The sequence below is a fragment of the Thermobia domestica genome, chromosome 6 (assembly GCF_964235325.1).
Source record: "Thermobia domestica chromosome 6, izTheDome1.hap1.1, whole genome shotgun sequence".
Classification (NCBI taxonomy): domain Eukaryota; kingdom Metazoa; phylum Arthropoda; class Insecta; order Zygentoma; family Lepismatidae; genus Thermobia; species Thermobia domestica.
Genome location: NC_137459.1, coordinates 185,241,781 through 185,256,746, shown reverse-complemented (window position 1 = coordinate 185,256,746; position 14,966 = coordinate 185,241,781).

Sequence of the window (14,966 nt, the reverse complement as noted above, 5' to 3'; positions counted from 1 at the left end):
TTCCAACGAATACGAAGAATGATGATTAATAAAAATAATTATGGACATTTATTTCTGTACAAGAATGAGAAACGATCGAACAAGTTCAGCATTGATTGATTTTGCAGCATAGAATAAGTCACGATGCCTGATATTATCGACTGTTCACGTGTACTGGCTTGGTTCTTTCTTGCATTAGGCAGCTCTTACGTTCAATGTAATAACACGTTCAGCTGTGACAGAGGAAGTCTTTTCTACTTATCTCTTTGCAGCCGGCGTGTCAGAGAGGAGAGAAGGTGGATTAGTAGGGAAAGTCCCGAGCCTGTGCTGGTTTCGCGTGCTCTACACGAGGGAGATGTATCGAACGACATGCTCGTCGCGGGAAAAGACTGCTTCATGTTGCTTTAATAAGGGTGAGACGAGCAGTATATTTTCACTGCAATCTATGCGACGGTAATATAACCATTTTTTGTAAAGAAAAAAATAAACTATCTTATTAATGCACTGTACCATTTCGGAATATAATATCTCATGTGCTAACATACTTTCTTTCTTTCTTTTGCATGCATCTATGGAACGAGTGAATATTTTTGAATTACATTGTAAATTGATTTACCTCTGAAATGTTATTGTAAAAACAAGCATAAGCAAATATAGGCTATAGGTGTTAGACTTATAATTCAAATAAATAAATAAATACTAAATACCAATAAGTAGAGAATAGCCAATGGAATTTCACGCAAATTTTGGAGCTTTCTCTTGGATATTCGGTTACCAAACGTGTCTTACACACGAGACACCAGGATTCGATTCCCAGTTAGAGCATGTGTGATTTAGATTCTACGTTAAACAGTAGGTCTAAGTATTTGGCACTGAAAATGAATGGTCGAATAAAATCTCATTTGCTTTAGAAACTATCGAAATCGAATATATATTTGAATTTCAATGTACCATGAAAATATTATCGTGTCCCTATTTTACAAGTGAATAAATATTATAAACATACGATAAATGAAGCTATTTAACCTTGCAACCATTACTTAGTTTTTGGATCCGTTTCACTGTTGATAAGTATGTATGTTAATGCATTTGTAACCAAATTATTTTCACAGAATTGATTGAAAAGTTCAAATTGAAGAAATAGTTTAAGCAGTTGTTGAGTTGAATTTGAGTTTAACGCCCTTTTCAGCAGCAAGGCTATATGAGACGGGACCTACTGATTAACGTGGAATCCGAACCACATGAGCTCCCGTCGGCAATTGGACCCGGGTTTCCCACTCCAAAGGCGAGTACGCTAACCGAAGTTTGAGCAGTGTTGGCAACATAAATTACTTTCACATTCTGAATATTATGTGCTAAGTAAAATATGTAAAATTAAGTTACATAATTCTGTGACACATATGCTGGATATATGCTTATCAAATGACAAATTCGTTATTTTTCAGTAATATTCATACTACCTTACACCCAGTGGCGTACGCAGAATTTCATCAAAAGGGTTTAATCCCTCAATCTTATATTTTTTAGAGCTAATATATACATTATATACATACATACATACATACAAGTACATACACACACACACAAACATATATATATATATATATATATATATATATATATATATATATATATATATATATATATATATATACATGTGTGTATGTGTGTGAATATAATAAATAAATAAATAAATATTTATTTTTCCATAATACGTTGCTCAAGGAGGGTTTAAGCCCGAACACCCTTTGGGTACGCAACCGCTCATATCAGATTTTATACAACATCTTCAAAGTGAAATATAACTAAAAGTACCAAAACTTCGGGTTGACTTTGTAGGAAGAATGATACAAAGCCGATTTCACCGCCATTGCCGATGTGACTTCCCTCTTGTAGAACTCTGTTTTCGACAATTGAACGGGGAATGGTCAGGGGTAATTTTTACAACATTCAAACTTGCGGTTTTAAATTCATTAAACCTTATTATAACCGTGGAAAGGACGAGCACTTCTGCTAGTATCCATGCAAGTGCAGAGTCAAATAAGCGGGCTTCCATAAACATGTTTTGTTCCCTTATGAATAGTTTATTAGTATATTTCATGCAACCTGTAATTTTAACTTTACGCACTGCCTAGACACGCTTAAATAAGGCAGTATACTACAAATGTTATAATTGTTTTTTTAATTGATGGATTGAATTGGAGATTCAGCATTTCTTTCGGTACCAAAGCTGTATGAGACCTGGAACTACAGCTTAGCGTGGGATCCGAACCACACGAGCTTCTACCGGGAATCGAATCCGAATCTCACGAGTCAAAGTGCTTTGTTAACAGTATAGACATGAGTGAGCTCTACTAACGATAATGTTAATTATAATAATATGTATGTACGTGTGTATATGTATCGTAGGTATGTATGTTCATTGAGATATTAATGCTTTCACATTTTAAAATAAACTTTTAGTTTGAGTATGTAATAGTTCGCCCCGATGGAAAAAGTCATGATCTTCTTTAGGAAAACTTGATGGCAAAGTCGCTGACTATGTTCCGCTTGAAAGGATAGCAAAGTCGCTGACTATGGTCCACTTGAAAGAATGTAGGAAAATATATAGAACCAACATTTAGAAATTTCTGTCCTTAAACCATTTTCAGAATAGTCAAACTGCTTAGGATATGACCTTAGTTGCCAACAAAACTTTAAGGTGACGACTGGGTCAAGGTTTAAATGCATTTATTCCAACACTATTTTATAGATTTGGTTGAAAGAGACTGAAAAATAGGGTGTCTACTTCACCAAAATGAAAGGAACAGTTAATCTTTTGTGAAGAGGTCTTGTGGAAAAACCGCGTATCGAGAAATGGCAACTGCTATATATCAATTATACGGATGGCCGGATAAGTCACGCACCAAATCATTTTCATTTTTCATTCTTTCTTTTGCTCGACTCTATTTACGCCTATTATTTGTTGTATAGAGTGTTAACAAAAACGGTCCATACAATTATGTGTTTATGTTCTGAAAATATTTTTAATTCCTGAAAGTTAGGTTTTAGTATTTTAATTCTATTAATCAGGTGTCTTCTAGTCACTGAATGTATTTCGAACTCTTGTTCTCAAACTAACCGACAGGTATTAAACAAATGCATCGTGTAATATCGCTCGGTTACTGTAAGAATACCACCAGCATGCACAAATTACCGTTTGTGAAAATATTTACAGTCAATGGACATTTCTACTATTTTTTTTATTGCACTATAAATTTTTTTAGAATTAGCTTATTAAGGAAAATATTTCACTTCGCGTGTGCCTTAACTCTAACTAGTCGAGATTTGAGATTGAATTGGCGTCTGTTATCTGTGCATTTAAAACAATGACCGCCATATTTGTACGTCATCCATAGGTTCAGATGAAACTGTCTGCGGTACACGGTAGGGAAACGGCTTGAGAAAGTTACGATGCATGTTTCTCAAGTGTGCACGACGTTGCTAATAAAATCAAAAATTAAAAAGTGATAGAATTTAAGGCTTCTTAAAAAGGTGAACTATTTGTCTATTTACTTGTTTCGTTTCCTGGGCATATGACACCACTGAAAGGTATATTGTTACCTACTAATCATTTCAACATATAAGGACAAATTTATAGTGTAGTAATTTGCAAGATTATACAATGAAGTGTCTAAAATCCATTACCGAAGTGTTACTCACAAGTAAACCTTACGTTTGGGTGAATCGAGTTGCTGACTGAGACACATATGAGAAAGTACTACTAAATATGGTCAGTATTTCAGTGAATTTGTAGGTGCGAAGCTTCAGGGGTTTAGGAGATACAGCTACCAGAACATCACATGGAAGTACAGAATAGTCTTCATACAGTTGGAGGTAAAACTCTGTAAGACCTCTTGTAACGACAAAAGGTGAATAATAAATATATGGGTACATATTAGGACTAGAGGGAAGTCATATAGTAAGGGTATACCTGACGGCGGCCATGTTGAAATCCGCCATTTTGAATTAAGGTTAAGTTTTTAAAATAGAAATAGGGTCATGTGATACATGATTTAAGGCGCAAATTTAATCAGAAGAACAATGGTGACGATAATTTTGATTTACGCGCAATTGGTAAAAAGTTACAGGGAAATTAAATATTGTTGCAGCATATGTATTAGTCCTTTACCCCACCTTGTAAATTTTGTTAATGATAATAATTAAATAAAAAGCAGGTGGATAAATATTAGGTCTATGGTAAGAGTTGCCTTGATGGTGGCCATGTTCAAATCCGCCATTTTGAATCAGTCAGGTGTGCTCACTGTGAGCAGAGCATTTGTGCAAGTCATGCACTCTTTTCTGAACTACATATTGATTGTACTAATTGAGGACTTTTCTGGAAGAAAGACCCAAGTTCAATTATGACTCAATTCCATTTTGGTCATTTTTCCTTAAATTAGCCACTTGTTTATGCAATAACAAATGCTGGTTAATGATAAAGCAAAAATGGTTATACCGTTGGATTTATGGTAAAATTTGCTATTAATAAGGTGTCACTGTTATGCGTTTTGTTTAAAACTTTTGTCTGATTCAAAATGGCGGATTTGAACATGGCCGCCATCAAGGCAACTCTTACCATAGACTAATATGTATACACCTGCTTTTTATTTAATTATTATCATTAACACAAAATTTACAAGGTGGGGTAAAGGACTAATACATATGCTGCAACAATATTTAATTTCCTGTAACTTTTTACCAATTGCGCGTAAATCAAAATTAACGTCACCATTGTTCTTCTGATTAAATTTGCGCCTTAAATCATGTATCACATGACCCTATTCTTACTTTAAAAACTTAACCTTAATTCAAAATGGCGGATTTCAAGATGGCTGCCGTCAGGTGTACCCTTACTATATGACTTTTCCCTAGTCCTAATATATACCCATATATTTGTTATTCACCTTTTGTCGTTACAAGAGGTCTTACAGGGCTTTTAGCTCCAACTGTATGAAGACTATTCTGTACTTCCATGTGATGTTCTGGTAGCTGTATCTCCTAAACCCCTGAAGCTTCGCACCTACAATTTCACTGAAATACTGAACACATTTAGTACTACTTTCTCATGTGTGTCTCAATCAGCAACTCAATTCACCCAAACGTAAGGTTTACTTGTCAGTAGTAAAGTTTTTACATCTAGGGCACACCAGTGAACCAAGCCAAGTTCTCTGGATGCAGCACGCAATATGTATGTTTACATCTAACAACTCAGGCATTTTTCGAATGTACATAATTTTGATTTCCATGAAGATAGTGCAATGATAATTGGCTGCATCACAAACCTGCATCAAGCCATATTGTGCATGAAATTTCAGTTTTTTATTTCAAGTTGTTTACGAGATAGAGGATCATAAAATTCTCAGAAAAATCTCAGTATTTTGGCACTGACTTATCAAAATCTATATATAGACGTGAAAGTTTGAAATTTGGTACAATTGTAGGATTTGTGATACAAGTAAAGAAAAAATACCAAAACTGGAAATGTTCTCTTCCAAGGAGGAAAATTAGAGATCAAGATTGAGACACACACAATTACGTCACTTGACTCAAAATCTCTAGGGTACTTTCTGCAGATATGGAAAATTAAGATTCAGCACAAATGAAAAAAATGTAATATAAGTAAAGCAAGAAATCCGAAAACTGAAAATTTTACCCTCGAAGACGGAAAAATAAGGGCAAAGGTCAAAATTAGGTCACTTGATTTAAAACCTATAGGGTACTTTCTGTAGACATAAAAACTTGAAATTTGTCACAAATACAAATAAAGAAAACATCTAGAAACTGGAAATTTCTCCCTCCAAGAAGGAAAATCAAGGGAAAGGGTAAAAATGACATATACTTACGTATCTTGATTCAGAACCTATAGATACGGAAACTTGAAATTTGGTAATATATATATATATATATATATATATATATATATATATATAATTTATGATACAAATAAAAGGAAAAAAATCCGAAAACAGGACTTCCCCTAAGGAGGAAAATTAGAGGCAAAGGAAATATTACATGTAGTTGCGTTAGTCGATTCAAAAACTACAGGGTGCTTCCAGTGGACATGGATACTTGAAAGTTGGCACAAACGTTGAATTGGTAACAAATAAAGGGGAAAATCCGAAAACTAGAATTTTCCCCATCCAAGTGGGAAATTAGAGGGCAAGTGCAGCATCAAATTACAGTTGTATTACTAGATTACACATCTATACTGTACTACCTGTAGACATGGAAACTTTGAAATTTGGCTCAAATGTCGGATTTGTGATACAAGGAGAGAAAATATCCGAGAACTGAAAATGTCCCTCTCTAAGGAGGAAAATTAAGATGTTCGAAATTGCATATCGGTACGTCACTTATGACAACAACACAAAATCTATAGGGCACTTCCTTTTGACATGGAAACTAAAGTTGCAAATTTAATTTTCCAAGTTTTGGATTTCAATAAAACTTGACAAAATCTTAGGTTTACAGAATTGATCGCTTCTGTGTAAGTATTCTAAAACGATACCAAGTTTTAATGAAATCCGAGTACTGGAAAATTAGATTTGCAACTTTAGTGCTGAAAACAACTTCTATACAGTATCGCCTCGAGAGACTTTTGCTTGGTAAGTTTTTCTCAGTACTAAAGTTTTAAGAAATTTCATATCCGATGTCCGATACCCATGGACGTACGTACTTATTAACGGTATAATTTGAATCGGATGACTTTGGTAATACATAAAACATAAGAAATGGTGAAAAGTTAGCTAACTTCATTTTTTATATATTTATATTATTTGTTAACATGTAAAATATGGACAGAATCACATTTTCATGATTCATTAAAATTTAAGTATGCATTAGATTTTGATCGTTTCAAAAGCAAATGTGTAATTCATTCAACCATTCATTTTCATTACTAAGAGTAGACCTACTCGTTTGAATCACACGTGTTCCTACCAGGAAAGGAACCCTGGTAACCCGTGCGCAAGATGCGTTTGCTAGCCATGTATCCGCGAGGAAGCTCCAGAGTGCAAATGAAGTTTCGCAGGATTAGTGGGGATTGAATTTACTGAAAGCCCTGTGACTGTTTCCAATTTATACCTTCGCTATATAACTTGACAACTGACTAAAATCCACGAAAATTCCAACCATCAGGATAGTAAAAAGAATAGATTAGTGTTTATGTACTTGTTTGTAAATTTGAAATGTTGTTTTTCGACATTTTACATATCTCTGCTTATTGGTGTTTTATAATTACCAGCATTTATTTGAATTACAAGCGTAACAATCATATATGTTATGCGGTTTCCTCTGCATGCAGGTTTTTACATTCACATTTCAGAAATAAATAAATCTAAAATGTAAGTTGCATGTACCGATTATGGCCCGGATTCCCAATATGGTCCACCCACCATATCTGTGCAGGTTTATGTTGGTGCTACTAGATGGCAACATAAACTATACCCTCATGACAAGTAAAACATATTTGCATGGCTCAGTTGTTTTCGAGTGGCGTGACCGACAGTAGCTTCTGATATAATGTCAACTGGAAGAAAAAATATTCTCTTGTTATTTTAGCAAAGTAAGTAATGTTTTGTTTCAGTGTCTATTGTTAAGAGCCTAATCAGTGTTATGCTTGTATAATGTAGCTATGTGTTCAAACATGAACGTAAAATATGTGTGACACAATGCATTGCATTATGTAGGCCTAAGTAACAAGTGACCACTGAAGTGAAGAGGTCAAGTACCGCGCAATATGGCCACGGTGGGTAATTTTGGTCAGCACTTGTAGTTTCCCCCGTTTTGAGTTCATGTTACTCCCAGGGTTAAAGATACCTTATGTTACGGTATTCATATTTTTCATAAATATTGATATTCTGATACTAACACAGAAAGGCATGAAATATTTCCAATATCTTTTTGATCAATTTTGCATCTTTTGGATTTTGTCGTTTCTCCCCTGAACCCTTTTATCTCAGTAGTTACTATTTCTTACACCTTACACTTGTTTTGCATTTTTAATAGCACTTTCTTGCACTTCACAAATTTTGGCATTAAACTTATGTATTAACATGGTATTCTTGTTTTTTTATAGAGCAAGCCATGTTGGGAAAACCCTGTGGGCCATATTGGGAATGCCCTGTTCACAATATGGCCCACTGCAACATTTCAGTTTTTAATTATTAAAGTTTTATATGTCATTTCTCGGATCAGACTATTTATTTTAATTTACCCAAATAATCACCCAACTTGATAATTCAGTCAATTCGCACGAAAAAATAGTTTCTCTTATGGAAAAAAAATAACGAAGTTAAGGTGGGCCATATTCGGGCCCCCTACTATAGTTCAAGAATATATATTCGTCCCGAAAGTGGTTGCAAAAAGTTACGTAATCATACCGTCATGTGTAGATTAAATTCCAAAATTGTAAAAGGGGCCGCGGTGGCTCAGTAGTAGAGGGTTCACCCTGGTCCATGGAGTCCCTGGTTCGATCTCAGCTCACGCCAAGGGAACTTTGTGGTGGACAAATACCGCGTGCGTGGGTTTTCTCGGGATTATCCCGTTTCCTCCCATTTTCTTCATTCCACCATTTCATTCATTTCTGATCAACACCGTCTCCTTTAGCCTAGCCGCCATAAACGTGGGACGTAAAACTCAAAGATTTCGTTTTCATTTTTTCCAAAATTGTAAAGTGTATTAAGGAATGCGTGCTGTAAAGTGTATTTTATATTGTTTTTCACGATGATTTGCAGTATATAATGAAGGGTAAGGGGAAAAAAGAAGGAATGTCACAAAATTGCATTTTCGAGAAAACGGCATTTTAATATTGAAAACAGCGTAAAAAGAGTGGGGTTAGTCAAATTTTTTGCCCCTTTTTACATGGATATTTCTACATCTACGCATGCATGGCATATAGTCAAATAGTACCAAGAGTCACCAACAGATAGGAGAAAGCACCCGAAAAAGCACGCACATGGACATTCCTTGTTTTTTCCCCTTACCCTTCATAGCATTCTGCTTTGAAACTCTACTGCGGAGTTGCCTCATTCTGAATCTGTGAGCGCCACTTTTCTTGTAGAAGTTTGACTCTTGAATTTCTTCTTGACGAGAGATCCGGCAATATCCTATGCTCTGGCGTTTGCTCTCTGGTTCAAAATGATGAATTCGTGTTTCATCTCCAGTGATGATTCGACTGAGAAACGCTTCCCCTTTGTTAGCATAATGGCCAGTATGTGCTGACATATTCTCACACGATTTCACATGTGCTGTTCATCGACTTTTATCGGAACCCATCTCGCACAGACTTTATGAAAATTGAGCCTGTTATGTGTGATGTCATTATGCAAAACCATGACTAATCTGCATATGGGTGACCACTTCATTAACAGTCACTCGACTGTTATTCACGGATTAGTTCAATAATGTCATCAATTGTTGTTGTAGCTGGACACACTGCTCTTTCCTCATCCTTTACATTCGTTGGATCACTTTAGAACTGTTCAATCCACTGGTAAACACTTCACTACGGCAACACATTGTCCCCGTGTTGTGCCGAAAGTCTTCTATTAATTTCTGCTCCGGGTACACCTTCAGATAACAAAAAACAAACGACAGAACGCTGTTCTTTTTGGTGCACATAGAGAGTGGGGAGCCATCTTTCCTGTGCAACAACGCAAAGCGGAGTGACGCGATAACGCTGAAATCTACCACAGGCGAAGCCAACTGTGGCACCTAGCGTCTGGTGAGCACACAATGCCGTAGAGTCAACCTGAAAAAGAAATAGAAAAAATATTACAATTACTCATTGACTTACCCTCGTATATTTCTTCGTAATGTAGGCACAAGACATTGTGACTACATTATAAGACCACTCATGGTGCAGGGTACCCCTTAAATTACATTCCGTGGAAGTGAACGATTAGAAGAGGTCAAGAAGTTGTTTATTACATATAGTCAAAGACAAAATTAAATAGCATATTTTCATCCTTCATTTGATTTTTAATGAAAAATCAAGGTCACTATATATCGTACAAGTTCTGCCGAATTTGTCCATCCTGGATCGAAGTGGCATGCTGATAGACCTAGACCTGTTATATGAGCGTGTCAGATATTATGTAGTGAAGGCTTATGATTTGCAAGTTATGAACTATCAAATTTGAGACATATTTTCGAGAACAAAACCTCTCAATCTAACTCATCCGATTGGGATTAAACTTCACATCGTAGCTGAGCTTGATTTATCGTATAAGTGTGTGAAATACTATGTTGTACAGCATTACGGTTCCTGTATTATGGGAGATCAGATTTGTGTCGAATTTTTAAATAAAAAACTATAGATATGTAAATCATTCTATCAGGATGAAATTTGAAATTGTGGTAGGCCTTGATCTGGGTGACCACTTCAGTGGTCACCCATATGCAGATTAGTACATGCATATTAAATATTGCGTTGTGTAGGCTTACGGTTCCCGAGTTATGGACGGACGTTTTACGTCATAATTTCGAAAGCAAAGTTTTATATAGCAAGAAAACTAGGCGCCAGACCCATGTTTCCGTCGCAATGACGATCTGAGCCTGGGATTATTCCATATATATATATATATATATATATATATATATATATATATATATATATAGATAGATAGATAGATAGATAGATAGATAGATAGATAGATAGATAGATAGATGTAGATATAATGTACTTGTATACGTTCACGCACTTCTTCGACATGGAAATTATTAGCCTGGCTACTAGCCCAGTCAATAAAGGTTTTTGCAAGGAAAAAATTTGGGTAAAGCTGATTTTCTCCCAAGTGATAGACCACTATGAGGGGAACATTTTCCCAAAAGTCCCCGCCCCTCCCCCTGGAGCTTTCCCCACCACGCCCCCTCAAAGTTAAAAAATGGGCGTTTTAGAAAAAAGGCCATATCTTCAAAACTAATGGACATATTGACATGCTTCTTTTTTTCTCGTAATATGTGAAATGTGCTCTACAATTTTGTATTCCTTAAAGTTTTTCATAAACCTAATGGTTTCTTGACAATTTTAACCTAAAGAGTAAAAAATGAAAAAAATCGCCCGCGCCATTTTGTTTTTCCTCTTATATTTCCTTAGTGAGTTATGATATGGAAAAATGTTTCAAATAAATCTTAAAGAGCATAAAATTATCTTTCCAATGGTGTATATATTGTGAGGGTTACTCTTAAAATTAGCCATGTAGCGAGGTAAGTTTGAAGACGAGCGGGCTCAAATTTTCGCCTCAAATATCAGTCACTATGTTTCATTTCGAAAGAAAAAAAATAACAAAGCTTTTTTTTTTTTTTCAAATAATAAACCACTGCATGTTAGAAAAGCATTTTTGTTTAGTCCTGCCTCCTCTGTGAAGCTTTAACCCTCACTCTATCCCCATTACCATTCCAAATTTAAAAATAAGCGTTTCTGACAAAAGGTATTATCTCCAAAACTATTCAACACAGTGATAATTTTCACATTCTGTAAGTAATAAAATTATTTTATTTTATTTTCTATCTATATATATAAAAGAGAACGTACAAATCCTTTGTCCGCTCATCACGCTAATACGGCTGAACCAATTTCTTTTATTTTTGGGGGGTTATTAGGATTTGGACCCTAGATGGTTTTTATCATATCACTTTAATTTTCAATTACCAGTGTCTTGAGATAATTGACCATTCAGGTGTCCATTACGTACAAATCCTTTGTTAGTTCATCATAGGTATAAAAATAAACGTATTTATATGCAACCCGCATGACCGTGTCACTCGGCGGGTTAACATAAATGACAGGCGTTATAATGGTTTTTATCATATCACTTGAAAGCGAAAAAGTAAAAATTATCTAAGTAACAAAGTTTATTGCGTTCGGGGGTGACCGCAGCGAAGCGGGGCGGGTTAACATAAATGACAGGCGATATAATGTTAACATTTACTGCAATCTTCTATGGTTTTTATCATATCACTTGAAAGCGAAAAAGTAAAAATTATCTAAGTAACAAAGTTTATTGCGTTCCGGGGTGACCGCAGCGAAGCGGGGTGAACGCTGCTAGTTTTTTTATAAATCTAAAAATTTCTAGATAAACAAATAAACTATAAAAATTTGAAATATTTTGGTTTGCTCTTCCTTTCCCTATTTTTTGCCTTGGATCTCCTCAGTCAATTAGCGTATGAAATTATATCTATAACATTTTTTATTATGTTTACATCTTAATTTTGAACATGTCCGCTATGCTTACTGCAGTATTTTCAACTTAATCTTCCGTAGCTATACAGTATACTATTTAATTTTCGGATGATGATTCTACAAGTTCTTCCTTGGAATAGAAATGTGAGTTTAGGCAAGACAGCCCATACAGTGCTCACACATTGCAGAGCAATCTATTTTAGTTTTTTTTTTTTTTTTTTTCATTTACAGTATTGCCACATCCTTGCTTACACGAACATGATATTATGTACAGAAGCTCGTCTGGTGCAAATGGTTTGCATGTGGGAATAGGTTTCAATGTCTTTTTGGAGCATCCGTTTTCTTTAATTAATTCTATCCTCCAACCCCATTCTGTGTCAGGAAGTTTATTTCCTAACCATTTCTGTACTTGCAAAAATACTCTGAGGGAATGTTCATTACACACTTCAGAAGTTGGAGGTAATTTAGCCAGGTCAAAGTTAGATCTTAGTGAACTTTTCTTTGTGAAAGACAAAATTCTGTGGTATCGGGCTTCATTCAAATTTGAGTATTTTCCCAAATCATACAAAGCCAAAACTAATTTTTCACCTGTAGATAATATTTCCCCTTTAGATTTTGAAATATCCAAAAACACTCTGGCCCAGTTTTGAAATTCCGGTGATTTGAGCATATCTATTACTTTTAATTTGCCCATACCATAAAAACACGATGTCGTGTCACATCCTGTAAACGCATGACAGAACAAAAGTAGTTGCCGGCAATCTCCAAACTTTTCAATCAATGTTTCGATCCTGAAGTACCGTGTGTTCGGAGTCACACCACCTTTCTCTTTACAGAAGTAAACAGAAGCACTTTCTTTCTCAGGAGACAAAGCAGTAAGTAAGACTACCAGGTCAGTATCAGATCCTACAACAATAACTTTTGAAGCAGTTTTCAACTGTTGAATGGCCGTCATTACAATGTCAGCATCTGCGTCTTCCTCTGCTGTAATTACAGTCAATCCCCGTTTCACGAGTTCAGACCCCAGAGCCAACGATAATCTCTTCTTATTGTTTCTATTACCTAAGAACTTGTCTTTTCCCGTGGCACAGACTGTGTTTTGACAAAAAAATATGTCTTGTGAAGATTTTTTCGCCGCTCTCCTGTTTTGTTCTTCATTTTTCGTGGTAGGCTCACTAGGGTAACCATCAAAAACAACGATAGATTTTTGACCATATTTATTAAGAACATGTGTACAATAGTTCTCTAAGACAGCTCCAAAGGTACAATTTTTTGGCCATGGCAGATGGTGAAGAAGAAACCCTCCGTCTACAATATATGTTGCATCCTTTACATCTAGTTCTTCGATGATTCCTTCTTCAAAAACTTTCATCAAGGATGATTTTGTATCTTTTCGAAGAGAAACTTCGTCAAACAGAGCTGGTGGGCGTACTGCCAATTCATATTTGAAATATGTCTTTAATTTGCTGGCGCACAGGCACACAATATCCGATTAAAAAGCTGTTGAGAATTGATATTGACTTCTTTCGATCTTACTCTTGCTGACTTCTGTGCTGCCTGTGTCTTCACCTTTTCTGTGCAGTTTGAGTTCTTGGAAATTTTTACATTTAATTTTGTTCATGGTAGACAAACCGACATCGTATGCTTGATCACAGTTTATTGAATCATCACAAACAAACCCAGTGGCCAAAGAGACCAGTTCACCAGACAACTTTGTAAAAGGATTGTGTTCTTGTAACCAAGCTGTAAACTTTTGTAAGTCTGACAAGTCTTTCTTCTTTCTGGATTCTCGTAGTTACACGTGCTGTTCGCTAAACTGCATTGCTGTTCCGAAAAAATCTTCTACAGCCTCATGGACTTTGAGAAAGAATGGTGTTCCAAGTACCCATTTTGAAAGAGTATTGTCAGTAATGCCACGGCCATGTGTCAGTCCTTCAACAGATTTCATGGGTCGCATCAAATCTTGTTCTATGTACATATCAGACCACGTTCCTGACCAGTACTTGCCTTTCCGCCTAATAGTGAAGAATCCTTTCTCCTTAAAAAGGACTAGTTATTGATTTGTGAGTTTTGATTCAAGTTTGCACATCTCTTGTGCATACAAGTGGGCGGATTTAGCATAGGAGAGATGTCCGGCAGCATAAAATTATGGAGGAATTTGAATTGTTGTATTCATATGTAAATCCCAGTTTCTGATCTTTCTGCAAAGATAAACAGCATTATAAGGTCAATTCACCTAAGGAGATTAACCCACAGCTTAATTGTTCTGCTTGAAGTTCTAATCTCCTGCAAGAAATCGTTAAATTTGCTCAAAGCTTCTTTAACAGCTGGTTCTTCTAGAACATCTTCTTCATTAAAACTCTTTTCAAGAAGATCTTTAGAAATATTTTCCAAATATGCAAGATAGCCATTTATTTCAGGAAAACTGCTCTTCATCACTTTAACAATCGCACAAGCAGAAAGGCTATATGCACGGACAGCTCTTGCGTACGCGTGACCATTCAAATGTGGTTCACAGTCAGTTTACCGTAAACTGTAGCCCATAGGTCTTCCAAACCACTCCCCTCCATCATCTTTCCAATAACACCCATAAAAGACATTAATAGATGGAATCCTCCTAGCCTCAGAATAATTTTTGACACTTCACTGTTGGGATTTGCTGACGCTACAATTTCAGCCGCCTTTAAAAACAATGGTTGATCGAACGTAACAATACAGGCACGGCGTTGCTTCTGACATTGTTCTGCAGCATAACTGAGAG